The 27,608-nt window shown below is 57.6% G+C and overlaps 1 protein-coding gene across 4 annotated transcripts in view; it reads left to right on the top strand.

Annotated features, from left to right (window-relative positions):
- Positions 1-27,608, top strand: part of LOC147092065 (palmitoyltransferase ZDHHC5-like) — a 98,517-nt gene that overhangs the window by 33,008 nt on the left and 37,901 nt on the right. The window contains exon 1 of one of the 4 annotated variants that reach the window (XM_085975807.1): positions 10,554-10,609. The exons of the other annotated variants lie outside the window; for them this stretch is intronic. The gene's annotated coding sequence lies outside the window, so the exon portion shown is untranslated. Of the gene's footprint in view, positions 1-10,553; positions 10,610-27,608 lie in introns of those variants that run through there. 4 annotated transcript variants of the gene reach the window in all.

Here is a 27,608-nt window from a genome sequence, read left to right as displayed (position 1 = left end):
ATCTGAAAGACGGTACCTCCGACAGCGCAGCGCTCCCTCAGCACTGTCCCTCCGACAGTGCAGCGCTCGCTCAGTACTGCCCCTCCGACAGTGCAGCGCTCCCTCAGTACTGTCCCTTCGACAGTGCAGCGCTCCCTCAGTACTGTCCCTCCGACAGTGCAGCCCTCCCTCAGTACTGCCCCTCCGACAGTGCAGCAGACTCCCTCAGTACTGGCCCTCCGACAGTGCGGCGCTCCCTCAGTACTGCCCCTCCGACAGTGCTACGCTCCCACAGTGCAGCGCTCCTTCAGTACTGCCCCTCCGACAGTGCAGCGCTCCTTCAGTACTGCCCCTCCGACAGGGCAGCGCTCCCTCAGTACTGCCCCTCTGACAGTGCAGCACTCCCTCAATACTGCTCCTCCGACAGTGCAGCCCTCCCTCAGTACTGCCCCTCCGACAGTGCAGCAGACTCCCTCAGTACTGCCCCTCCGACAGTGCGGCGCTCCCTCAGTACTGCCCCTCCGACAGTGCAGCGCTCCTTCAGTACTGCCCCTCCGACAGGGCAGCGCTCCCTCAGTACTGCCCCTCCGACAGTGCAGTGCTCCCTCAGTACTGCCCCTCCGACAGTGCGGCGCTCCCTCAGTACTGCCCCTCCGACAGTGCAGCACTCCCTCAGTACTGCCCCTCCGACAGTGCAGCGCTCCCTCAGTACTGCCCCTCCGACAGTGCAGCGCTCCCTCAGTACTGCCCCTCCGACAGTGCAGCGCTCCCTCAGTACTGCCCCTCCGACAGTGCAGCACTCCCTCAGTACTGCCCCTCCGACAGTGCAGCGCTCCCTCAGTACTGCCCCTCCGACAGTGCAGCACTCCCTCAGTACTGCCCCTCCGACAGTGCAGTGAATCATAGAAATTTACAGCACAGAAGGAGGCCATTCGCCCCATCTTGTCCATGCCGGCCGCCAAAGAGGTGCCCACCCTTATTCCACTTTCCAGCGCTTTGTCCGTAGCCCTGTAGGTTACGGCACTTCAGGTGAATATCCAAGTACTTTTTAAATATGAGTGTTTTTGCCTCGACCACCCTTTCAGTCAGTGAGTTCCAGACCCCCACCACCCTCTGGGTGAAAACATTTCTCCTCAAATCCCCTCTAAACCTCCTACCAATTACTTTAATTCTATGCCCCCTGGTGATTGACCCCCCTCTGCTAAGGGAAATAGGCCCCCCCTGTCCACTCTACCCAGGCCCTTCATAAATTTATACACCTCATTCAAATCTCCCCTCAGCCTCCTCTGGTCCAAAGAGACCAACCCCAAACTATCCTATCTTTCCTCATCGCTAAAATTCCCCAGCCCAGGCCACATCCCCGTAAATCTCCTCTGCACCCTCTCTAGTGCAATGACATCCTTCCTGTAATGTGGTGACCAGAACTGCACGCAGTCTCTAGCTGTGGCCCAGCTAGAGTTTGATACACTTCAAACATAACCTCCCTGCTCTTGTATTCTATGCCTCGGCTAATAAAGGAAAGTATCCCGTGTGCCTTCTTAACCACCTTGTCTACCTGTCCTGCGACCTTCAGGGATCTGTGGACATGCACTCCAAGGTCCCTCTGATCCTCTGCACTTCTCCGTGTCCTACCATTTAATGTGTATTCCCTTGCCTTGTTAGCCCTCCCCAAATGCATTGTCTCTCATTTCTCCAGATTGAATTCCATTTGCCACTGTTCTGCCCACCTGACCAGTTCATCGATATCTTCCTGCAGTCTGCAGCTTTCTTCTTCATTATCAACCACACGGCCAATTTTAGTATCATCTGCAAACTTCTTAATCATACCCCCTATATTCAAGTCCAAATCATTGATAAATACCACAGAAAACAGGACCCAGTACTGAGCCCTGTGGAACAGCCTTCCAGTCACAAAAACACCCTTCGGAACGTACCCTTTGTTTCCTGCCACTGAGCCAATTTTGGATCCAACTTGCCACTTTGCCTTGGGTCCCATGGGCTTTTACTTTCGTGACCAGTCTGCCATGCGGGTCCTTATCAAAAGCCTTGCTAAAATCCATATAGACTACATCAACCGCACCACCCTCGTCGACCCTCCTTGTTACCACCTCAAAAAATTCAATCAAGTTAGTCAGACACGATCTTCCCTTAACAAATCCATGCTGACTGTCCCTGATTAATCTGTACCTTTATAAATGAAGATTTATCGTGTCCCTCAGAATTCTTTCCAATTTTTCCCACCACCGAGGTTCGGCTGACAATCCTGTAATTATTCAGTCTGTTCCTTTTTAAACTCCCTCAGTCCTGCCCCTCCGACAGTGCCTCGCTCCCTCAGTACTGCCCCTCCGACAGTGCCTCGCTCCCTCAGTACTGCCCCTCCGACAGTGCAGCGCTCCCTCAGTACTGCCCCTTCGACAGTGCGGCGCTCCCTCCCACAATGCGGCGCTCCCTCAGTACTGCCCCTTCGACAGTGCAGCGCTCCCTCAGTACTGCCCCTTCGACTGTGACGCTCCCTCAGTACTGCCCCTCCGACAGTGCGGTGCTCCCTCAGTACTGCCCCTTTGACAGTGCAGCGCTCCCTCAGTACTGCCCCTCCGACAGTGCAGCGCTCCCTCAGTACTGCCCCTTCGACAGTGCAGCGCTCCCTCAGTACTGCCCCTCCGACAGTGCAGCGCTCCCTCAGTACTGCCCCTTCGACAGTGCGGCGCTCCCTCCCACAATGCGGCGCTCCCTCAGTACTGCCCCTTCGACAGTGCAGCGCTCCCTCAGTACTGCCCCTTCGACAGTGCAGCGCTCCCTCAGTACTGCCCCTTTGACAGTGCGGCGCTCCCTCAGTACTGCCCCTTCGACAGTGCAGCGCTCCCTCAGTACTGCCCCTCCAACAGTGCGGCGCTCCCTCAGTACTGCCCCTTCGACAGTGCAGCGCTCCCTCAGTACTGCCCCTTTGACAGTGCTGCACTCTCTCAGCACAGCACTGGAAGTGTCGGCCTAGATTTTTGTGCTCAAATCTCTGGAGTGTGACTTGAACCCACAACCTTCTGATTCAGAGTCGAGAGTGCTGCCCACTGAGCCGCGGCTAACACTAAAGGCAGACGCACAGTGCTGGTCTACCTCTACCGTTTGCCTGCCTTTGTTCTGCATGTCTCAGTTGGTGGGGCTCTTTATTGTGACTCGGAAGATTACTGGTTCAAGCCCTACGTCAGAAAATCAAGCACATGCGTAATGACAGTAACATCACCTCATTGTGGAATCCTGCTGTGTGCAGGACAGCCAGTTGCATTTACCCAGGAAATGGCATCTTATTCTGGGATCGTGCTATGCGCTGGATGACTGGTCGCATTTATCCATGTAACGACAGTAACAGCGTCAAGAAATTCATTGTGCGCGAAGCAGGTTGGGTGTTTAAGGAATGTGCTAAGGTGCTGCATAAATTCAAGTTATGTCTGTCTCTGCAAACACCCCTTCCACCTGCTACACTGCAGTGACCGTACGGGGCACCTCTGATCAGCAGGACAGATGCTGTCCTAGATCCTGGGGATTTATTCACACCACCAGTTGCCAGCAAGAGGATTAAGGATATCAGTCCCTGGTTCTCACCGCTGTGTTCTCTAACCATCTCGCTGCCGCGTGTACAGGTGCGACAGGCCCCCCGCTCTCTGCCCCTCGCGCTCTCTGCCCCTCGCGCTCTCTGCCCCTCGCGCTCTCTGCCCCTCGCGCTCTCTGCCCCTCGCCCCCACTCGGCCCCCCCCCCCTCGCCCCCTCTCGGCCCCCCCCTCGCCCCCTCTCGGCCCCCCCCCCCTCGCCCCCTCTCGGGTCCCCCCCTCGGCCCCCCCCCCTCGCCCCCTCTCGGGCCCCCCCCCCCTCGCCCCCTCTCGGGCCGGCCCCTCGGGCCGCCCCTCGCTTCCCCTCGGCCCCTCGCCCCCCCTCAGCCCCTCGCCCCCTCTCCCTCTATCTCTCTTTGCCCCTCGCTCTCTCTCTCTATCTCTATCTCTGCCCCTCGCTCTCTCTCTCTCTCTGCCCCTCGCGCTCTCTCTCTCTTTGCCCCTCGCGCTCTCTCTCTCTCTATCTCTGCCCCTCGCTCTCTCTCTCTCTCTCTCTCTCTGCCCCTCGCAGTCTCTCTCTCTCTATCTCTCTCTGCCCCTCCCTCTCTCTCTCTGCCCCTCGCTCTCTATCTCTCTCTTTGCTCCTCGCTCTCTCTCTCTCTATCTCTATCTCTGCCCCTCGCTCTCTCTCTCTCTCTCTCTCTCTCTCTGCCCCTCACTCTCTCTCTATCTCTCTGCCCCTTGCTCTCTCTCTATCTCTCTCTTTGCCCCTCGCTCGCTCTCTCTATCTCTCTCTTTGCCCCTCGCTCTCTCTCTCTATCTCTCTCTCTGCCCCTCACACTCTGCCCCTCGCTCTCTCTCTCTCTGCCCCTCGCGCTCTCTCTCTCGCTCTCTTTGTCCCTCGCTCTCTTTCTCTCTCTCTCTCTCTCTATCTCTCTCTCTGCCCCTCGCTCTCTCTCTCTCTCTCTCTCTCTCTCTCTCTCTCTCTATCTCTCTCTTTACCCCTCGCTCTCTCTCTATCTCTCTCTTTGCCCCTCGCTCTCTCTCTCTCCCTCTCTCTCTCTCTCTTTGCCCCTCGCTCTCTCTCTCTCTCTCTCTCTCTCTCTCTCTCTCTCTCTGCCAGAGGAAGCAGTTTCTCCCTACTTGCTCTATCAAAACAATGATTCAATTGGCACATCCTTTTTTGGTCTTCCCCTTAACCGTCTCTGCTCTAGGGAGAACAATCCCAGCTTCCCTAGTCGCCACATAGCTGAAGTCCCTCATCCCTGGTGCCATTCTGGTAAACCTCCTCTCCGCCCTCTCCAAGGCCTTGACCTCCTTCTGAAAGGGTGCTGCCCAGAATTGGACACACTGCTCCAGTTGAGGCCGAACCAGTGATTTGTAAAGGATTAGCAATAACTTCCTTGTTTTATAAAGCCTAGTATCCCATACTCTTATCTGAACTGCCTTAGCGACTTGCCCTGCCACCAGCAAAAGACTAGTGAATGTTCACCCACAAGTCCTTCTGCTCTTGCACTCCTCCCCCCCTCAAAATAGTACCGTCTAGATTATACTGCCTCAACAACAACTTGTATTTATATAGCGCCTTTAACGTAGTAAAACATCCCACGGCGTTTCACGGGTATTATAAGACAAAAAAATGTGACTCTGAGCCACATAAGGAGAAATTAGGGCAGGTGACCAAAAGCTTGGTCAAAGAGGTAGGTTTTAAGGAGCGTCTTAAAGGAGGAGAGAGAGGCGGAGAGGTTTAGGCAGGGCCCAGGCAACAGAAGGCACGGCCACCAATAGTTGAGCGATTATAATCAGGGATGCTCAAGAGGGCAGAATTCGAGGAGCGCAGATATCTCGGGGGGGGGGGGGTTGTGGGGCTGAAGGAGATTACAGAGATAGGGAGGGACGAGACCATGGAGGGATTTGAAAACAAGGATGAGAATCTTGAAATCGAGGCGCTGTTTAACCGGGAGCCAATGTAGGTCAGCGAGCACAGGGGAGATGGGCGAACGGGACTTGGTGCGAGTTAGGACACGGGCAGCCGAGTTTTGGATCACCTCAAGTTCACATAGGGTAGAACGTGGGAGGCCAGCCAGGAGTGCGTTAGTTAAGTCTGGAGGTAACAAAGGCTTGGATGAGGGTTTCAGCAGCAGATGAGCTGAGGCAGGGGTAGAGACGGGCGATGTTACGGAGGTGGAAATAGGCCGTCATAGTTATGCTGCGGATATGTGGTCAGAAACTCATTTCCGGGTCAAATGTGACACCAAGGTTGCAAACAGTGTGGTTCAGCCTCAGACAGATGTTAGGGAGATGGAGTTTGTGGCTTTCCATGTTGTTCCTCCTGAAGTGCGTGACTTCACACTTATCCGCACTACATTACATCGGCCATGTGGGACTGCGCTCAGTGCTATCCCGCAAACAGCAGTGAGCTGAAAGACTGGTTCATCTTTTGTTGTTTGCTGGTGTTGGTGGAGGGAGTAATGTTGGCCCAGGGCACTGGGAGGATCCCCGGCCCCTCTTCCACTAGTTCCACCGGATCTTTTAATGTCCATCTGATCTGCTACAACAGCCAAATGGGTCTCACTTTCACTGCTCTGTTGGCGATACACGGCGAGGTGGGAGAGTAAGCCGTGAGGAGGACGCAAAGCGGCTGTAAAGGAATATCGTCAGGTTAAGTGAGTGGGCAAGAATGTGGCAGATGGAAACTAATGTGGAGAAATATGAAGTTATCCACTTTGGTTTGAAAAATAGAAAAGCAGAGTATTTTTTAAATGGTGAGAGATTGGGAAATGCTGGTGTTCAGAGGGACCCGAGTGTCCTTGTACACGAATCACTGAAAGTTAACATGCAGGTACAGCAAGCAATTAGGAAAGCAGATGGTATGTTGGCCTTAATTACAAGGGGTTTTGAGTATAAGAGTAAAGACTGCAATTATACAGGGCTCTGGTGAGACCACACCTGGAGTGTTGTGGACAGTTTTGGTCTCCTTACCTCAGGAAGGATATACTTGCCATAGAGGGAGTACAGCGAAGGTTCACCAGACTGGTTACTGGGATGGGGGGATTGTCCTATGAGGAGAGATTGAGTAAACTAAGCCTATTCTCTAGAGTTTAGAAGAATGAGAGGTGATCTCATTGAAACGTATAACATTCTTAAGGGGTTTGACAGGGTAGATGCAGGGAGGATGTTTCCCCTGGCTGGGGAGTCCAGAACCAGGGGTCACCGTCTCAGAATAAGGTGCCGGCCATTTAAGACTGAAAAAGGGAGAAATTTCTTCACTCGGAGGGTGGTGAATCTTTGGGATTCTCTACCCCAGAGGGCCGTGGAGGCTCAGTCGATCTGTATATTCAACACAGAGATCGATAGATTTAGAAAAAATGTTGTACTAATGGAACCAAGGGATATTACAGGAAGGTGGAGTTGGGGTGGGAGATCAGCCATGATCTCATTGAACGACGGAGCAGGCTCGAAGGGCTGAATGGCCTACTCCTGCACCTATTTCTTAATGTTCTTTATGCTCTCATTTGGAAAAAAACTCATCTCTGACAACTCACTGCTCCCTCAGCGCAGCGCTGCATGCCAGGCTAGATTATGTGCTTGAGTCCTGAAGTTGGGGCAGTAGTGGGAGCACCGCGTTTGGTCTCCGCACCCACTGGCTATGGAGAGGAAAATCCAACCAGGGTTCATACTCATGGTGTCAGCCGTGATTCAGTGGGTTGCACTCTCGCCTCCGAGTCAGGAGGTCATGGGTTCGAGCCCCACTCCAGAGTCTGGAGCCCGTAAACCAGGACGACGCTCCCGGCGGCCGTACTGAGGGAGTGCTGCACTGTCGGAGGGGCAGTACTGAGGGAGCGCCGCACTGTCAGACGTGTCGTCTTTCGGATAAGACATTAAACCGAGGCCCCGTCTGCCCTCAAAGGTGGATGTAAAAGTTCTCACGGCCACTACTGGTAGAAGAGCAGAGGGGAGTCCTCCCCGGGAACATTGCTTCCCACAATGATTACGCTTCAAAAAGTGCTTCATTGGCTGTCAAGTGCTTGAGGTGTTGAAAGGCACTGCAGAAATGGGAGTCCCCCAGCACAGAGAGGGTAAAGCTCGCTCGAAGGTTAGGCAGCGGCACAGAAGGCAGCATTACTAACTTTTGTCCCCAAAAAATTCTGTTCAATATCGCGGTTCGACGTTTATCGAATGTCATCGAATGATACGGCACAGAAGGAGGCCATTCGGGCCATCGTGCCTGTGCTGGGCCGTGCGTATGTGGTGTGTGACTGTAGCGCTGGGTGCAGCGTATGTGGTGTGTGACTAGCGATGGGTGCAGCGTATGTGGTGTGTGACTGTAGCGCTGGGTGCAGCGTATGTGGTGTGTGACTGTAGCGCTGGGTGCAGCGTATGTGGTGTGTGACTGTAGCGCTGGGTGCAGCGTATGTGGTGTGTGACTAGCGATGGGTGCAGCGTATGTGGTGTGTGACTGTAGCGCTGGGTGCAGCGTATGTGGTGTGTGACTGTAGCGCTGGGTGCAGCGTATGTGGTGTGTGACTGTAGCGCTGGGTGCAGCGTATGTGGTGTGTGACTAGCGATGGGTGCAGCGTATGTGGTGTGTGACTGTCGCGCTGGGTGCAGCGTATGTGGTGTGTGACTGTAGCGCTGGGTGCAGCGTATGTGGTGTGTGACTGTGGCGCTGGGTGCAGCGTATGTGGTGTGTGACTGTAGCGATGGGTGCAGCGTATGTGGTGTGTGACTAGCGATGGGTGCAGCGTATGTGATGTGTGACTGGCGCTGGGTGCAGCGTATGTGGTGTGTGACTGTAGCGATGGGTGCAGCGTATGTGGTGTGTGACTAGCGCTGGGTGCAGCGTATGTGGTGTGTGACTGTCGCGCTGGGTGCAGCGTATGTGGTGTGTGACTAGCGCTGGGTGCAGCGTATGTGGTGTGTGACTGTGGCGCTGGGTGCAGCGTATGTGGTGTGTGACTAGCGATGGGTGCAGCGTATGTGGTGTGTGACTAGCGCTGGGTGCAGCGTATGTGGTGTGTGACTAGCGCTGGGTGCAGCGTATGTGGTGTGTGACTAGCGATGGGTGCAGCGTATGTGGTGTGTGACTGTAGCGCTGGGTGCAGCGTATGTGGTGTGTGACTAGCGCTGGGTGCAGCGTATGTGGTGTGTGACTGTAGCGATGGGTGCAGCGTATGTGGTGTGTGACTGTAGCGCTGGGTGCAGCGTATGTGGTGTGTGACTAGCGATGGGTGCAGCGTATGTGGTGTGTGACTGTAGCGCTGGGTGCAGCGTATGTGGTGTGTGACTGTAGCGCTGGGTGCAGCGTATGTGGTGTGTGACTAGCGATGGGTGCAGCCTATGTGGTGTGTGACTGTAGCGATGGGTGCAGCGTATGTGGTGTGTGACTGTAGCGATGGGTGCAGCGTATGTGGTGTGTGACTGTAGCGATGGGTGCAGCGTATGTGGTGTGTGACTGTAGCGCTGGGTGCAGCGTATGTGGTGTGTGACTAGCGATGGGTGCAGCCTATGTGGTGTGTGACTGTAGCGATGGGTGCAGCGTATGTGGTGTGTGACTGTAGCGATGGGTGCAGCGTATGTGGTGTGTGACTGTAGCGATGGGTGCAGCGTATGTGGTGTGTGACTAGCGATGGGTGCAGCGTATGTGGTGTGTGACTGTAGCGCTGGGTGCAGCGTATGTGGTGTGTGACTGTAGCGCTGGGTGCAGCGTATGTGGTGTGTGACTAGCGCTGGGTGCAGCGTATGTGGTGTGTGACTAGCGCTGGGTGCAGCGTATGTGGTGTGTGACTGTAGCGCTAGGTGCAGCGTATGTGGTGTGTGACTGTAGCGCTGGGTGCCGCGTATGTGGTGTGTGACTAGCGATGGGTGCAGCGTATGTGGTGTGTGACTGTAGCGCTGGGTGCAGCGTATGTGGTGTGTGACTGCAGCGCTGGGTGCAGCGTATGTGGTGTGTGACTGTAGCGCTGGGTGCAGCGTATGTGGTGTGTGACTGGAGCGCTGGGTGCAGCGTATGTGGTGTGTGACTGTAGCGCTGGGTGCAGTGTATGTGGTGTGTGACTGCAGCGCTGGGTGCAGCGTATGTGGTGTGTGACTGTAGCGCTGGGTGCAGCGTATGTGGTGTGTGACGAGCGCTGGGTGCAGCGTATGTGGTGTGTGACTGTAGCGCTGGGTGCAGTGTATGTGGTGTGTGACTGTAGTGCTGGGTGCAGTGTATGTGGTGTGTGACTGTAGTGCTGGGTGCAGTGTATGTGGTGTGTGACTGTAGCGTGTGACTGTAGCGATGGGTGCAGCAGCCTGCAGCTGATGTCTGCTTGATAGCAGGCTGACTGGCCCAGGGCCAGCAAGCTCCAGAAATAGAGCAGAAAGGAGAAGGGTGTGCAGACTGAATACAGCTCGTGTAACTTTCTCTCGCTCGCTGACTCACTCACTCTCTCTCTGTCTCTCTCTCACTCACTCACTCACTCTCTCTCTGTCTCCTCACTCACTCAGTCTCTCTCACTCTCTCTCTCTGTCTCTCTCTCTCTCTGTCTCACTCTCTCTCTCTCTCACTCACTCAGTCTCTCTCTGTCTCTGTCTCTCTCTCTGTCTCACTCACTCTCACTCTCTCTCTCTCTCTGTCTCTCTCACTCTCACTCTCTTTCTCTCTCTCTCTCTCTGTCTCTCACACTCTCTCTCTCTGTCTCTCACTCTCTCTCTCTCTCTCTCACTGGGAGGTGCAGTGCTGCGGGGTGCGGTGTGATGCTGGGGGAGGGGAGCCCCAGAAATGCTCTGCTTTTGAATTTCTACCTTTTGCATGTTGTGGTTTTTAAAAGAAAAAACCCACATTTGCGCACCTGTGTCGCACGCCAAGCAGCCTCTTGCCCTTACTCTCGATTTGGGGTCCATAATTGTGCTGTGTTGCTTTCTGGCCCCTCGTCCGTGATTTGTATTTTTATGAAATGGTGTGCTCTGGCGCAAAGGTCCTTTCTCGAGAGACAGGGTGTGGTTTCATGCCTTGGAGCTGGTACACGGGGGTGGGGCTGAAGGGTTCGGGCACAGATTGGTGAAAGTAAATTAAACCTTCTCGAGCAGGTCGCCCAGCTCCGGCGGTAGGTTACGGGCAGCCCTGGAGCGCCCGGGTATCCGGCCTCACGAAGCCCCGTGTTCTATTTGTGATTGTGTTCTTATTTGTTGCTTTCTCCTGTGATTTTTATTTTTGGGAGGGTGGCTGGCAGGCAGTTTATAAAGGGCTGTTCTTAGTGCTGTTGCCTTAAGATCTGTTTATATCAGCTTGAGATTCTGTGTGTGTCCCTCCCTCCTCGCTGGCTCTCCCTCCCTCCTCTCTGGCTCTCCCTCCCTCCTCTCTGGCTGGCTCTCCCTCCCTCCTCTCTGGCGCTCCCTCCCTCCCTCCTCTCTGGCTCGGCTCTGCCTCCCTCCCTCCTCTCTGGCGTTCCTCCTCTCTGCTCTCCCTCCCTCCTCTCTGGCTCTCCCTCCCTCCTCTCTGGCTCTCCCTCCCTCCCTCCTCTCTGGCTCTCCCTCCCTCCCTCCTCTCTGGCGCTCCCTCCCTCCCTCCTCTCTGGCGCTCCCTCCCTCCCTCCTCTCTGGCGCTCCCTCCCTCCCTCCTCTCTGGCGCTCCCCTCCCTCCCTCCTCTCTGGCGCTCCCTCCCTCCCTCCTCTCTGGCGCTCCCCTCCCTCCCTCCTCTCTGGTGCTCCCTCCCTCCTCTCTGGCTCTCTCTCTCCCTCCCTCCTCTCTGGCTCCTCCCTCCCTCCTCTCTGGCCCTCCCTCCCTCCTCTCTGGCCCTCCCTCCCTCCTCTCTGGCCCTCCCTCCCTCCTCTCTGCTCTCCCTCCCTCCCTCCTCTCTGGCTCTCCCTCCCTCCCTCCTCTCTGGCTCTCCTCCCTCCCTCCTCTCTGGCTCTCCCTCCCTCCCTCCTCTCTGGCTCTCTGGCTCTCCCTCCCTCCTCTCTGGCTCTCTCTCCCTCCCTCCTCTCTGGCTCTCTCTCCCTCCCTCCTCTCTGGCTCTCTCTCCCTCCCTCCTCTCTGGCTCTCTCTCCCTCCTCCTCTCTGGCTCTCTCTCCCTCCCTCCTCTCTGGCCCTCCCTCCCTCCTCTCTGGCCCTCCCTCCCTCCTCTCTGGCCCTCCCTCCCTCCTCTCTGGCTCTCCCTCCCTCCTCTCTGGCTCTCCCTCCCTCCTCTCTGGCTCTCCCTCCCTCCTCTCTGGCTCTCCCTCCCTCCTCTCTGGCTCTCTCTCCCTCCCTCCCTCCTCTCTGGCTCTCTCTCCCTCCCTCCCTCCTCTCTGGCTCTCCCTCCCTCCCTCCTCTCTGGCTCTCTCCCTCCCTCCTCTCTGGCTCTCTCCCTCCTCTCTGGCTCTCTCCCTCCCTCCTCTCTGGCTCTCCCTCCCTCCTCTCTGGCTCTCTCTCCCTCCCTCCTCTCTGGCTCTCTCTCCCTCCCTCCTCTCTGGCTCTCTCTCCCTCCCTCCTCTCTGGCTCTCTCTCCCTCCCTCCTCTCTGGCTCTCTCTCCCTCCCTCCTCTCTGGCTCTCTCTCCCTCCCTCCTCTCTGGCTCTCTCTCCCTCCCTCCTCTCTGGCTCTCTCTCCCTCCCTCCTCTCTGGCTCTCTCTCCCTCCCTCCTCTCTGGCTCTCTCTCCCTCCCTCCGCTCTCTCTCCCTCTCCCTCCTCTCTCTCTCCCTCCCTCCTCTCTGGCTCTCCCTCCCTCCCTCCTCTCTGGCTCTCCCTCCCTCCCTCCTCTCTGGCTCTCCCTCCCTCCCTCCTCTCTGGCTCTCCCTCCCTCCCTCCTCTCTGGCTCTCCCTCCCTCCCTCCCTCCTCTCTGGCTCTCCCTCCCTCCCTCCTCTCTGGCTCTCCCTCCCTCCCTCCTCTCTGGCTCTCTCTCCCTCCTCTCTGGCTCTCTCTCCCTCCTCTCTGGCTCTCTCTCCCTCCCTCCTCTCTGGCTCTCTCTCCCTCCCTCCTCTCTGGCTCTCTCCCTCCCTCCTCTCTGGCTCTCTCCCTCCCTCCTCTCTGGCTCTCTCCCTCCCTCCTCTCTGGCCCTCCCTCCCTCCCTCCCTCCTCTCTGGCCCTCCCTCCTCTCTGGCCCTCCCTCCCTCCCTCCCTCCTCTCTGGCTCTCTCTCCCTCCCTCCTCTCTGGCTCTCTCTCCCTCCCTCCTCTCTGGCTCTCTCTCCCTCCCTCCTCTCTTGCTCTCCCTCCCCTCCTCTCTGGCTCTCTCTCCCTCCCTCCTCTCTGGCTCTCTCTCTCCCTCCCTCCTCTCTCTCTCCCTCCCTCCTCTCTGGCTCTCCCTCCCTCCCTCCTCTCTGGCTCTCCCTCCCTCCCTCCTCTCTGGCTCTCTCTCCCTCCCTCCTCTCTGGCTCTCTCTCCCTCCTCTCTGGCTCTCTCTCCCTCCTTTCTGGCTCTCTCTCCCTCCCTCCTCTCTGGCTCTCTCCCTCCCTCCTCTCTGGCTCCCTCCCTCCCTCCTCTCTGGCCCTCCCTCCTCCCTCCTCTCTGGCCCTCCCTCCCTCCCTCCTCTCTGGCCCTCCCTCCCTCCCTCCTCTCTGGCCCTCCCTCCCTCCCTCCTCTCTGGCTCTCCCTCCCTCCTCTCTGGCTCTCTCTCCCTCCCTCCTCTCTGGCTCTCTCTCCCTCCCTCCTCTCTGGCTCTCCCCCCTCCCTCCTCTCTGGCTCTCCCCCCCTCCCTCCTCTCTGGCTCTCCCCCCCCCTCCCTCCTCTCTGGCTCTCCCCCCCCCCCTCCTCTCTGGCTCTCCCCCCCCCCTCTCTGGCTTCTCCCCCCCCTCCTTCTCTGGTTCTCCCTCCCTCCTATCTGGCCCTCCTCCTCCGGCTCTCCTCCACTCCTCTCGTGGCTCTCTCCCCCTCCCTCCTCTCTGGCTGCTCCTCTCTCTTGCTTCCACCCTCCCTCCCTCTCCTGGCTCCTCCCCCCTCCTCTCTGGCTCTCCTCCCTCCCTCCTCTCTGGCTCTCCTCCTCCCTCCCTCCTCTCTGGCTCTCTCCTCCCTCCCTCCTCTCTGGCTCTCCACCCTCCCCCCTCCTCTCTGGCTCTCTCCCTCCCTCCTCTCTGGCTCTCTCCCTCCCTCCCTCCTCTCTGGCCTCTCCCTCCTCTCCTGGCTCTCTCCCTCCCTCCTCTCTGGCTCTCTCTCCCTCCCTCCTCTCTGGCTCTCCCTCCCTCCCTCCTCTCTGGCTCTCTCTCCCTCCCTCCCTCCTCTCTGGCTCTCTCCCCTCCCTCCTCTCTGGCTCTCTCCCCTCCCTCCTCTCTGGCTCTCTCCCTCCCTCCTCTCTGGCTCTCCTCCCTCCCTCCTCTCTGGCTCTCTCCCTCCCTCCTCTCTGGCTCTCTCCCTCCCTCCTCTCTGGCTCTCTCCTCCCTCCTCTCTGGCTCTCCCTCCCTCTCTGGCTCTCTCTCCCTCCCTCCTCTCTGGCTCTCTCTCTCCCTCCCTCCTCTCTGGCTCTCCCTCCCCTCCTCTCTGGCTCTCTCCCTCCCTCCTCTCTGGCTCTCCCTCCCTCCCTCCTCTCTGGCTCTCTCCCTCCCTCCTCTCTGGCTCTCTCCCTCCCTCCTCTCTGGCTCTCTCCCTCCCTCCTCTCTGGCTCTCTCTCTCCCCTCCCTCCTCTCTGGCTCTCTCCCTCCCTCCTCTCTGGCTCTCTCTCCCTCCCTCCTCTCTGGCTCTCTCTCCCTCCCTCCTCTCTGGCTCTCTCCCTCCCTCCTCTCTGGCTCTCCTCCCTCTCCTCTCTGGCTCTCTCCCTCCCTCCTCTCTGGCTCTCTCCCTCCCTCCTCTCTGGCTCTCCTCTCCCTCCCTCCTCTCTGGCTCTCCTCTCCTCCCTCCTCTCTGGCTCTCTCTCTCCCTCCCTCCTCTCTGGCTCTCTCTCTCCCTCCCTCCTCTCTGGCTCTCTCCCTCCCTCCTCTCTGGCTCTCTCCCTCCCTCCTCTCTGGCTCTCTCCCTCCCTCCTCTCTGGCTCTCTCTCTCCCTCCCTCCTCCTGGCTCTCTCTCTCCCTCCCTCCTCTCTGGCTCTCTCCCTCCCTCCTCTCTGGCTCTCTCTCCCTCCCTCCTCTCTGGCTCTCTCCCTCCCTCCTCTCTGGCTCTCCCTCCTCTCTGGCTTCCTCCCTCCCTCCTCTCTGGCTCTCCCTCCCTCCCTCCTCTCTGGCTCTCCTCCCTCCCTCCTCTCTGGCTCTCCCTCCCTCCCTCCTCTCTGGCTCTTCCTCCCTCCCTCCTCTCTGGCTCTCCCTCCCTCCCTCCTCTCTGGCTCTCCCTCCCTCCCTCCTCTCTGGCTCTCTCCTCCCTCCCTCCTCTCTGGCTCTCCCTCCCTCCCTCCTCTCTGGCTCTCCCTCCCTCCCTCCTCTCTGGCTCTCCCTCCCTCCCTCCTCTCTGGCTCTCCCTCCCTCCCTCCTCTCTGGCTCCTCCCTCCCTCCTCTCTGGCTCTCTCCTCCCTCCTCTCTGGCTCTCTCTCCCTCCCTCCTCTCTGGCTCTCCCTCCCTCCTCTCTGGCTCTCCCTCCCTCCTCTCTGGCCCTCTCTCTCCCTCCCTCCTCTCTGGCTCTCCCTCCCTCCTCTCTGGCTCTCCCTCCCTCCTCTCTGGCTCTCTCCCTCCCTCCTCTCTGGCTCTCCCTCCCTCCTCTCTGGCTCTCCCTCCCTCCTCTCTGGCTCTCCCTCCCTCCTCTCTGGCTCTCCCTCCCTCCTCTCTGGCTCTCTCTCTCCCTCCCTCCTCTCTGGCTCTCTCTCTCCCTCCCTCCTCTCTCGCTCTCTCTCTCCCTCCCTCCTCTCTGGCTCTCTCCCTCCCTCCTCTCTGGCTCTCTCTCTCCCCTCCCTCCTCTCTGGCTCTCTCCCTCCCTCCCTCCTCTCTGGCTCCCTCCCTCCCTCCTCTCTGGCTCTCTCCCTCCCTCCTCTCTGGCTCTCCCTCCCTCCTCTCTGGCTCTCCCTCCCTCCCTCCTCTCTGGCTCTCTCTCCCTCCCTCCTCTCTGGCTCTCTCTCCCTCCCTCCTCTCTGGCTCTCCCTCCCTCCCTCCTCTCTGGCTCTCCCTCCCTCCCTCCTCTCTGGCACTCCCCTCCCTCCTCTCTGGCTCTCTCTCCCTCCCTCCTCTCTGGCTCTCTCCCTCCCTCCTCTCTGGCTCTCCCTCCCTCCTCTCTGGCTCTCTCTCTCCCTCCCTCCTCTCTGGCTCTCTCTCTCCCTCCCTCCTCTCTGGCTCTCTCCCTCCCTCCTCTCTGGCTCTCTCCCTCCCTCCTCTCTGGCTCTCTCCCTCCCTCCTCTCTGGCTCTCCCTCCCTCCTCTCTGGCTCTCTCTCTCCCTCCCTCCTCTCTGGCTCTCCCTCCCTCCCTCCTCTCTGGCTCTCCCTCCCTCCCTCCTCTCTGGCTCTCCCTCCCTCCCTCCTCTCTGGCTCTCCCTCCCTCCCTCCTCTCTGGCTCTCCCTCCCTCCCTCCTCTCTGGCTCTCCGGCTCTCCCTCCCTCCCTCCTCTCTGGCTCTCCCTCCCTCCCTCCTCTCTGGCTCTCCCTCCCTCCCTCCTCTCTGGCTCTCCCTCCCTCCCTCCTCTCTGGCTCTCCCCCCCTCCCTCCTCTCTGGCTCTCCCCCCCTCCCTCCTCTCTGGCTCTCCCCCTCCCTCCTCTCTGGCTCTCTCTCTCCCTCCCTCCTCTCTGGCTCTCTCTCTCCCTCCCTCCTCTCTGGCTCTCCCTCCCTCCCTCCTCTCTGGCTCTCTCCCTCCCTCCTCTCTGGCTCTCTCTCTCCCTCCCTCCTCTCTGGCTCTCCCTCCCTCTCTCCCTCCCTCCTCTCTGGCTCTCTCCTCCTCCTCTCTGCCCTCCCTCCCTCCTCTCTGGCTCTCTCTCCTCCTCCTCTCTGGCTCTCTCTCCCTCCTCCTCTCTGGCTCTCCCTCCCTCCTCTCTGGCTCTCCCTCCCTCCCTCCTCTCTGGCTCTCCTCCCTCCCTCCTCTCTGGCACTCCTCCCTCCTCTCTGGCTCTCTCTCCCTCCTTCCTCTCTGGCTCTCTCCCTCCCTCCTCTCTGGCTCTCCCTCCCTCCTCTCTGGCTCTCTCCTCCCTCCCTCCTCTCTGGCTCTCTCTCTCCCTCCCTCCTCTCTGGCTCTCTCCCTCCCTCCTCTCTGGCTCTCTCCCTCCCTCCTCTCTGGCTCTCTCCCTCCCTCCTCTCTGGCTCTCCTCCCTCCCTCCTCTGGCTCTCTCTCTCCCTCCCTCCTCTCTGGCTCTCCCTCCCTCCCTCCTCTCTGGCTCTCCCTCCCTCCCTCCTCTCTGGCTCTCCCTCCCTCCCTCCTCTCTGGCTCTCCCTCCCTCCCTCCTCTCTGCTCTCGGCTCTCCCTCCCTCCCTCCTCTCTGGCTCTCCCTCCCTCCCTCCTCTCTGGCTCTCCCCCCCTCCCTCCTCTCTGGCTCTCCCCCCCTCCCTCCTCTCTGGCTCTCCCCCTCCCTCCTCTCTGGCTCTCTCTCCCTCCCTCCTCTCTGGCTCTCTCCCTCCCTCCCTCCTCTCTGGCTCTCCCTCCCTCCCTCCTCTCTGGCTCTCTCCCTCCCTCCTCTCTGGCTCTCTCTCTCCCTCCCTCCTCTCTGGCACTCCCTCCCTCCCTCCTCTCTGGCTCTCTCCCTCCCTCCTCTCTGGCCCTCCCTCCCTCCTCTCTGGCCCTCCCTCCCTCCTCTCTGGCCCTCCCTCCCTCCTCTCTGGCTCTCCCTCCCTCCTCTCTGGCTCTCTCTCCCTCCCTCCTCTCTGGCTCTCTCTCCCTCCCTCCTCTCTGGCTCTCTCTCTCCCTCCCTCCTCTCTGGCTCTCCCTCCCTCCCTCCTCTCTGGCTCTCCCTCCCTCCCTCCTCTCTGGCTCTCTCTTCCTCCCTCCTCTCTGGCTCTCTCTCCCTCCCTCCTCTCTGGCTCTATCACCCTCCCTCCTCTCTGGCTCTCTCTCCCTCCCTCCTCTCTGGCTCTCTCTCCCTCCCTCCTCTCTGGCCCTCCCTCCCTCCTCTCTGGCCCTCCCTCCCTCCTCTCTGGCTCTCTCTCCCTCCCTCCTCTCTGGCTCTCTCTCCCTCCCTCCTCTCTGGCTCTCTCTCCCTCCCTCCTCTCTGGCTCTCTCTCCCTCCCTCCTCTCTGGCTCTCTCTCCCTCCCTCCTCTCTGGCTCTCTCTCCCTCCCTCCTCTCTGGCTCTCTCTCCCTCCCTCCTCTCTGGCTCTCTCTCCCTCCCTCCTCTCTGGCTCTCTCTCCCTCCCTCCTCTGTGGCTCTCTCTCCCTCCCTCCCTCCTCTCTGGCTCTCTCTCCCTCCCTCCTCTCTGGCCCTCCCTCCCTCCTCTCTGGCTCTCCCTCCCTCCTCTCTGGCTCCCTCCCTCCCTCCTCTCTGGCTCTCTCTCCCTCCCTCCTCTCTGGCTCTCCCTCCCTCCCTCCTCTCTGGCTCTCCCTCCCTCCCTCCTCTCTGGCTCTCCCTCCCTCCCTCCTCTCTGGCTCTCCCTCCCTCCCTCCTCTCTGGCTCTCCCTCCCTCCCTCCCTCCTCTCTGGCTCTCCCTCCCTCCCTCCTCTCTGGCTCTCCCTCCCTCCCTCCTCTCTGGCTCTCCCTCCCTCCCTCCTCTCTGGCTCTCCCTCCCTCCCTCCTCTCTGGCTCTCTCTCCCTCCCTCCTCTCTGGCTCTCTCTCCCTCCCTCCTCTCTGGCTCTCTCTCCCTCCCTCCTCTCTGGCTCTCTCTCCCTCCCTCCTCTCTGGCTCTCTCTCCCTCCCTCCTCTCTGGCTCTCTCCCTCCCTCCTCTTTGGCTCTCTCCCTCCCTCCTCTCTGGCTCTCTCCCTCCCTCCTCTCTGGCTCTCCCTCCCTCCTCTCTGGCTCTCTCTCACCCTCCCTCCTCTCTGGCTCTCTCCCTCCCTCCCTCCTCTCTGGCTCTCCCTCCCTCCCTCCTCTCTGGCTCTCCCTCCCTCCCTCCTCTCTGGCTCTCCCTCCCTCCCTCCTCTGGCTCTCTCCCTCCCTCCTCTCTGGCTCTCCCTCCCTCCCTCCTCTCTGGCTCTCCCTCCCTCCCTCCTCTCTGGCTCTCTCCCCCCCTCCTCTCTGGCTCTCTCCCCCCCTCCTCTCTGGCTCTCTTCCCCCCCTCCTCTCTGGCTCTCTCCCCCCCTCCTCTCTGGCTCTCTCCCCCCCTCCTCTCTGGCTCTCTCCCCCCCCTCCTCTCTGGCTCTCTCCCCCCCCTCCTCTCTGGCTCTCTCCCCCCCCTCCTCTCTGGCTCTCTCCCCCCCCTCCTCTCTGGCTCTCTCCCCCCCCTCCTCTCTGGCTCTCTCCCCCCCTCCTCTCTGGCTCTCTCCCCCCCTCCTCTCTGGCTCTCTCCCTCCCTCCTCTCTGGCTCTCTCCCTCCCCCCCCCCCCCCCCCTCTCTGATGTATTGCAACTGGTGTATGCCGGCATTTCTGCTAGAACCAGAATCTAAAGTGGTGCAGACTTCATTCTTGGGATGTGGGTATCACTGGCTAGGCTGACATTTATTTCCTGCCCCCAGTTGCCCCTGAGAAGGTGGTGGGCCCTCTTCTTGAACTCGCTGGGTAGTGGTTTTGATCCAAACTGTGTGTCCACTTCACAGGGCAGTTAAGCGTCAACCATGGGTGGTGTGGGACTGGAGTCACATATAGGCCCAGACTGGGTAAGGACGGCAGGCTTCATATGAACATAAGAGCCGGAGAAGGCCATTTGGCCCCTCGAGCCTGCTCCGCCATTCAGTAAGATCACTGCTGATCTTTTACCTCATCTCCACTTTCCTGCCCTATCCCCATATCCCTTGATTCCCTTAATATCCAAACATCTGTCGATCTCTGTCTTGAATATACTCAACGACTGAGCCTCCACAGCCCTCTGGGGTAGAGAATTCCAAAGATTCACCGCCCTCTGAGTGAAGACATTTCTCCTCATCTCAGTCCGAAATGGCCGACCCCGTGTCATGAGAACCTGAGACTAGTTCTCAACTCCCCAGCCAGGGGGATACAATCATCCAGCACCTACCCTGTCGAGCCCCTTAAGAATTTTATATCTTTCAGTGAGATCACCTCTCATTTTTCTAAATTCCAGAGCGTTTAAGCCCATTCTACTTAATCTCTCCTCATGGGACAACCCCCTCATCCCAGGAACCAATCTTCATTGTTCCCCCTCGATGGCAAGTATACCCTTCCTTCAGTAAGGAGACCAGAACTGTGCACAGTACTCCAGGTGTGGTCTCACCAAGGCCCTGTATAATTGCAGTAAGACATCTTTACTCTTAAACTCCAATCGCTTTGTAATATAAAGGCTAATATAACACCTGCTTTCCTAATTGCGTGCTGTACCTGCATCTTAACTTTCAGTGATTCGTGAACAAGGGCACCCAGGTCCCTCTGAACTCCAACATTTCCCAATCTCTCGCCATTTAAAAAATATTCTGCATTTCCTTCCCCTAAAGGAGCATAAGAACAAGTCTTTTTTTTTTCTTTTTTTTGCTTGCACAGGGCATTGGAGCCAAGCCTGATTCCTGGCCAGACATTGAGAGCAGGGTTCGTAGATAGTGCTCAGCCGCAGAGGTCAGTTGTAACTCCCTAATCGCGCTCAGGAGACTGCACAATCCGAGGATTCAACCTGAGGATTTCCTGGATTGTGTGGCCCAGTTCAACAGCAAACATTGTTTGTAGAACGTCTTGCAATAAGGAATACCTCAAGGGTTTTTTTTTATTAATAAAGACAGACTTGCAGCTTGTGTCTCTCAGAGACAACAACTTGCATTGATATATGGTGTGGAGATGCCGGTGTTGGACTGGGGTGGACAAATGCAGGAAGTCACACAACACCAGGTTATAGTCCAACAGCTTTATTTGAAATCACAAGCTTTCAGAGCGCTGTTGGACTATAACCTGGTGTTGTGTGACTTCCTGCATTTATATACCGTAGTAAAAAGGTCACGAGGCGATTATCAAACAAAATTTGACACCGAGCCTCGTAAGATATTAGGGCAGATGACCAAAAGCTTGGTCAAAGAGGCAGGTTTTAAGGGAGCGTCTTAAAGGAGGAGAGAGAGGCGGAGAGGTTTAGGGCCTTGGCAGCTGAAAGCACGGCCGCCAATGGTGGAGCGATTGAAAGCGGGGATGCTCAAAGGGCCAGAAATAGAGGAGTGCAGGTATATCTAGGGGGCGGGGGGGTGTTTGTGCAGCTGGAGGAGATTACAGCGATCGGGAGGGATGAGGACATGGACTGATTTGAACACACATCTTAAAATGGAGGCGTGGCATAACCAGGACCGGGAGCCAATATTGGTCAGCGAGCACAGGGGGTGATGGGTGAACGGGACTTGGTGCGAGTTAGGGCACGGGCAGCTGCCTTTTGGATGATCTCAAGTTTACATCGCCAAGTGTTTCACACCCGGTGAATGGCTTCAAAAATGCATTTCCATTTTACACACTGCAAGTTTCCACAAAGAGCGCAGAGATAAATGCTCCTTCAGTGATGTGGGCTGAGGAATGCACTGCCTGAAAGGCTGGAGGAACATTCGGAAGTGAATTGGAGGATTACTTGGCGAAGAGGGTTGTGGGCAGAGAGAGAGAGAGAGAGAGAGCAGGGGCTGGGCGCGGGGTTAACTGGATTGGCTCTTTCAAAGAGCCGGCACAGGCACGGTGGGCCGAATGGCTCCCACCTGTGCTGCACGATGCTGTGTCTTCCCGTCCTTGAGCGGGGCTTCGGGGAATCGAATCCCTGGCTGCTCGCTCTGTTTTTTCTTCTCTTTCTCTTTCCTTTCCCGGAGTGGTGTTTGTGTCATGTGGAAGGCATTGGGACAAGTTGTAACGGGTGAGAGCAATGCTGCCGTGCCGTGTTGTGGGGGTGGGGGGGGGGGAAGCCGGTTTTTCCAGCTCCTTGCTCTGTTTCTCTCCCTGCCCTGCACAGTCTGGCTGCTATCAGCTCCGATCATTCCTCACCGCCCTGTTACGTCACTATTGTCGACAGATTTATTGATTCATTGCTGGCTGACGTTGGAGAAATCTGGAGAGGAAAGGCTGTCCAGTATTTTTTTAGTGAAAGGAAAGAACTTGTATTTATATAACAACAGGAGGAGGCCCTTCAGCCCCTCGAGCTGGTTCCGCCATTCGATGAGATCAAGGCTGATCTGTGTAGCGCCTTTCACAACATCACAATATCTCAAAGCGCTCTACAACCAATTAAGTACTTCTGAAGTCACTGTTGTAATATATGAAACGTGGCAACCAAATTGAACACAGCAAGCACCCACAGTCTGCAATGTCATCATGACCAGATCATTTTTTTCAGTGATGTTGCCTGAGGGATTAATATTGGGCCCAGGATTCTGCAGAGAACTTTTTCTCTCTCTCTCCCCTCCGCCCCCCCCACCTCCACACCCACTGCTCCTCTCTTAAAAGTGGCTATGGGACCTCTTATCCGTCCGAGAGGGCAGACACGGCCTTGGTTGAACATTTCATCAGAAAAGCGGCACCACCAACAATGCAGCACTCCCTCAGTACATACCCTCCGACGATGCAGCACTCCCTCAGTACTGCCCCTCTGACAGTGTAGCTCTCCTTCAGTACTGCCCTCCGACAGTGCGGCACTCCCTCAGTACTGCCCCTCCGACAGTGCGGCACTCCCTCAGTACTGCCCCTCCGACAGTGCGGCCCTCCCTCAGTACTGCCCCTCCGACAGTGCGGCGCTCCCTCAGTACTGCCCCTCCGACAGTGCGGCACTCCCTCAGTACTGCCCCTCCGACAGTGCAGCTCTCCCTCAGTGCTGCCCCTCAGACAGTGCCGCACTCCCTCAGTGCTGCCCCTCCGACAGTGCGGCACTCCCTCAGTACTGCCCCTCCGACAGTGCAACTCTCCCTCGGTATTGCCCCTCCGACAGTGCAACTCTCCCTCGGTACTGCCCCTCCGACCGTGCAGCGCTCCCTCGGTACTGCCCCTCCGACAGTACAGCGCTCCCTCCGTACTGCCCCTCCGACAGTGCCGCGCTCCCTCGGTGCTGCCCCTCCGACAGTGCCGCACTCCCTCGGTACTGCCCCTCCGACAGTGCAGCTCTCCCTCGGTACTGCCCCTCCGACAGTGCAGCGCTCCCTCGGTACTGCCCCTCCGACAGTACAGCGCTCCCTCCGTACTGCCCCTCCGACAGTGCCGCGCTCCCTCGGTACTGCCCCTCCGACAGTGCAGCTCTCCCTCAGTACTGCAGCTCTCCCTCAGTACTGCCCCTCCGACAGTGCCGCACTCCCTCGGTACTGCCCCTCCGACAGTGCCGCACTCCCTCAGTGCTGCCCCTCCGACAGTGCCGCACTCCCTCGGTACTGCCCCTCCGACAGTGCGGCGCTCCCTCAGTACTGCCCCTCCGACAGTGCAGCGCTCCCTCAGTACTGCCCCTCTGACAGTGCGGCGCTCCCTCTGTACTGCCCCTCCGACAGTGCAGCGCTCCCTCAGTACTGCCCCTCCGACAGTGCAGCACTCCCTCAGTACTGCCCCTCCGACAGTGCCGCACTCCCTCGGTACTGCCCCTCCGACAGTGCCGCACTCCCTCAGTGCTGCCCCTCCGACAGTGCCGCACTCCCTCGGTACTGCCCCTCCGACAGTGCGGCGCTCCCTCAGTACTGCCCCTCCGACAGTGCAGCGCTCCCTCAGTACTGCCCCTCTGACAGTGCGGCGCTCCCTCAGTACTGCCCCTCTGACAGTGCAGCGCTCCCTCAGTACTGGCGCTGGGAGTGTCACCCTGGATTATGGGCTCAAGTCTTAGCAAGTTGTTGTGATCTGGAATGCGCTGCCTGAAAGGGGATTCAATTGTGACTTTCAAACAGCTAATTGGATTAGTGCTTGAAAAGGACCGATTTACAGGGCTATGGGGAAAGAGCAGGGGTTGGGGGTGGGATTCAGCGGCACAGTCGACTGTATGGCCTCCTCCTGTGCTGTATGACTCTGAATAGACCTGGGTGCCCTGCACTTGGGAGGGTTAGTAAGCAGGCTGGGTTCCTGGTGGCAAATGTATGAATTCTGGGTAGGGGAGCAGTGATTGCGTCCGAGGAACCGCGCAGCATTACAGAGCTTCGATTCCGAGTGTTACGAGGCAGATATTGTTGCAGTCACGCGATCAACTTAACTTGTGTTGAGCTTTTGGGCGTGTGTTCATGAAACTGGTGGCTGCCTTTTATCGGAAGGCTTTCAGCTAGTTTCCTTGTCTTGTGATGGAGCCTGACCTGTAGGTGAAGCTTTGTCGCTGTTCAGTCATTTCCTGTTTTGTTCTGCGAGGTGTCTGATTTGCTTTTGGTTTCAAGGCTCGTGTTGTGCTCACAAATAGGAACTGTTCACAACGCCAAGGAGCTCCCTGCTTTTAATTTCAAATTAACTGAATTTAGTGCTGCTGCTAGATTCCGATTTTCAGCGCCCAGTGTCAGCATCTGGGTTAGGTGCCGAGTAAAACTGCCCCGTACTGCACCATCGAGCGCTCCCAGGGCAGGTACAGCACGGGTTAGATACAGCGTAGAGCTCCCTCTACATTACCCTGACAGTGTGTCCCCCACTTTATACCCAGTGTCAGCATCGAGCGCTCCCAGGGCAGGTACAGCACGGGTTAGATACAGTGTAGAGCTCCCTCTACATTACCCTGACAGTGTGTCCCCACTTTATACCCAGTGTCAGCATCGAGCACTCCCAGGGCAGGTACAGCACAGGTTAGATACAGTGTAGAGCTCCCTCTACATTACACTGACAGTGTGTCCCACACTTTATACCCAGTGTCAGCATCGAGCACTCCCAGGGCAGGTACAGCACGGGTTAGATACAGTGTAGAGCTCCCTCTACATTACCCTGACAGTGTGTCCCCCACTTTATACCCAGTGTCAGCATCGAGCGCTCCCAGGGCAGGTACAGCACATGCTAGATACAGTGTAGAGCTCCCTCTACATTACCCTGACAGTGTGTCCCCACTTTATACCCAGTGTCAGCATCGAGCGCTCCCGGGGCAGGTACAACATAGAGCTTCGCAGGCCAGATATAAAGTTTAAATCCACGTGCCTGTTAATTTGCATTTATCTTGCGGTACTGATGCCAACGGATTCTGGTGTTCTGATTTGGGATTTATCCGCAAGTGAGGCAGTTGCACTAAGACAGCTATTGCCAAAACTCTTCAGCCCACAGAACTCAAACAGGAGAAGGCAACAAGAAAGAAGGCTGCATGTAAATCGAGGCAGAGCCTCGTGCTTTAGACGCTGGATTGCCGGGGTATGGCTCGCTGTGTGCCATTGTAACACTCCTTCTGTACATTGCCCCATTCAGCACGACCAGGTTGGGTAGCGATCCACAGAGAAGCTCCCTCCAAGCTTCTGTTCCTTTCTCCCTAATGTTCTTAACTCGTTTCCCCGAAATGCATCTGTGCTGTTTGCATCGACCACTCCTGTGGTAGCGAGTTCCACATTCTCACTCCCCTCTGGGGAAAGAAATCTCTCCTGAACTCCCTATTGGATTTATTAGTGACTCTCTTGTATTGATGGCCCCTTGTTATATAATAAAGTGAAGGAGAAAGAAAGAAAGACTTGCATTTATATAGCGCCTTTCATGTCCACTGGAATACAAAAAAGTATTTTTTTGAATTGTAGTCGCTGTTGTGATGTAGGAACCGTGGCAGCCAATATGTGCACAGCAAGCTCCCACAAACAGCAATGTGATAATGCCCAGATCATCTGTCTCTTTAGTAATGTTGATTCAGGAATAAGTATTGGCTACGACACTGGGGAAGAACTCCCCTACTCTTCTTCGAAATAGTGTCACGGGATCTATTACGTATACCCGAGAGAGTAGATGGGGCCTCGGTTTAAATTCCTATCTGAAAGACGGCACCTCCAACAGTGCAGCGCTCCCTCGGTACTGCCCTGCCGACAGTGCAGCGCTCCCTCGGTACTACCCCTCCAACAGTGCAGTGCTCCCTCAGTACTGCCCCTCCGACAGTGCAGCGCTCCCTCAGTACTGCCCCTCCGACAGTGCAGCGCTCCCTCAGTACTGCCCCTCCGACAGTGCAGCACTCCCTCAGTACCGCCCCTCGGACAGTGCAGCACTCCCTCAGTACTGCCCCTCGGACAGTGCAGCACTCCCTCAGTACTGCCCCTCGGACAGTGCAGCACTCCCTCAGTACTGCCCCCCCCCCCCCCCCCGACAGTGCAGCGCTCCCTCGGTACTGCCCCTCCGACAGTGCAGCGCTCCCTCGGTACTGCCCCTCCGACAGTGCAGCGCTCCCTCGGTACTGCCCCTCCGACAGTGCGGCGCTCCCTCGGTACTGCCCCTCCGACAGTGCGGCGCTCCCTCGGTACTGCCCCTCCGACAGTGCGGCGCTCCCTCGGTACTGCCCCTCCGACAGTGCGGCGCTCCCTCGGTACTGCCCCTCCGACAGTTCACCGCTCCCTCGGTACTGCCCCTCCGACAGTGCGGCGCTCCCTCGGTACTGCCCCTCCGACAGTGCGGCGCTCCCTCGGTACTGCCCTTCCGACAGTGCAACGCTCCCTCGGTACTCCCCCTCCGACAGTGCAGCGCTCCCTCGGTACTGCCCCTCCGACAGTGCAGCGCTCCCTCGGTACTGCCCCTCCGACAGTGCAGGCCTGGCACTGGTGTTGGTGCAGTTGGGAGCACTTTGAAATGTTGAATTAATCTCGGTGCTCCTCCAGTCGAGCGGTGTTACTGCTGGGGCGATGGAACGCTTCCCATTTCCAGCACCCAGTGCAAAGCTCCCTCGACCCTGCCCCCATAATGTTCCCAATCCCCACCGCTAGCCTCCTCCTGTGCCTGCTTTCCCTGGGGCCTCCGACGTGCTGAACGAGGGATACCTCTACTTTAGGCCGGGGCACACTAGAAAGCTGATTCTTGTAGATACTGTCATCCGTTTTGGACCTAAAAAGGATTGATCTGAGAATTTTGTGAAGGATGAAAAGCTAGGAATAGCGGAGGTCCGGAGAGCTTTAGGGGTCCATGTACACCGAGCACTAAAATGTAGTAGTCAGGTACAAAAAAATTAATCAGAAAGCCTAATGGAACGTTGGCCTTTATAACGAGAGGGCTAGAATATAAAGGGGAGGAAGTTTTGCTCCAACTATACAAAGCCCTGGTTAGACCACATCTGGAGGACTGTGTGCAGTTCTGGGCACCGCACCGTAGAATGGTACATTGGCCTTGGAAGGAGTGCAGCACAGATTCACCAGAATGTTACCAGGGCTCCAAGGGTTAGATTGTGAGGAGAGGGGACATCAACTGGGCTGGTGTTCCCTAGAATATAGAAGGTTAAGTGGTCATTTGCTTGAGGTTTTTCGGATTTTGAAAGGAATTGATGGAAACGTTTTTTTCCGCTGGTGGGGGCAGTCTAAGACAAGGGAGGGCATAACCTTAAAATCAGAGCCAGGCCACCCAGGAGAGCAGTGAGGAAGCACTTCTTGCTCACTGCAAAGGGTGGTGGAAGTGTGGAACCCTCCCGCAAGAAGCAGTAAATGCTCGCTCAATTATTAATTTATCAAACCTGAGATCGAAAAGAATTTTGCGAGACAAGGGTATAAAAAGTTATGGAGACAAGGTGGATGGATTGAGTTAGGATCCAGACCAGCACTGATCTGATTGAATGGGGAACAGGCGCAAGGGGCTCAACTGCCTCCTCCCTTCTCTATATTCCTGTAAATATTAACACACTCCCAGGAATGACCCACTGTAAATATTGACACACTCCCAGGAATGACCCACTGTAAATATTGACTCACTCCCGGGAATGACCCACTGTAAATATTGACACACTCCCGGGAATGACCCACTGTAAATATTGACACACTCCCAGGAATGACCCACTGTAAATATTGACACACTCCCGGGAATGACCCACTGTAAATATTGACACACTCCCGGGAATGACCCACTGTAAATATTGACACACTCCCGGGAATGACCCACTGTAAATATTGACACACTCCCGGGAATGACCCACTGTAAATATTGACACACTCCCGGGAATGAACCCACTGTAAATATTGACGCACTCCCGGGAATGACCCACTGTAAATATTGACACACTCCCAGGAATGACCCACTGTAAATATTGACACACTCCCGGGAATGAACCCACTGTAAATATTGACACACTCCCGGGAATGACCCACTGTAAATATTGACACACTCCCGGGAATGAACCCACTGTAATTATTGACACACTCCCGGGAATGAC

This window comes from Somniosus microcephalus, unplaced genomic scaffold (genome assembly GCF_052327205.1).
Source record: "Somniosus microcephalus isolate GS21.2 unplaced genomic scaffold, FLI_Smic_1.0 unresolved_chr2, whole genome shotgun sequence".
NCBI classification, from domain to species: Eukaryota; Metazoa; Chordata; class Chondrichthyes; order Squaliformes; family Somniosidae; genus Somniosus; species Somniosus microcephalus.
This window is presented reverse-complemented; position numbering and strand designations above follow the sequence as displayed.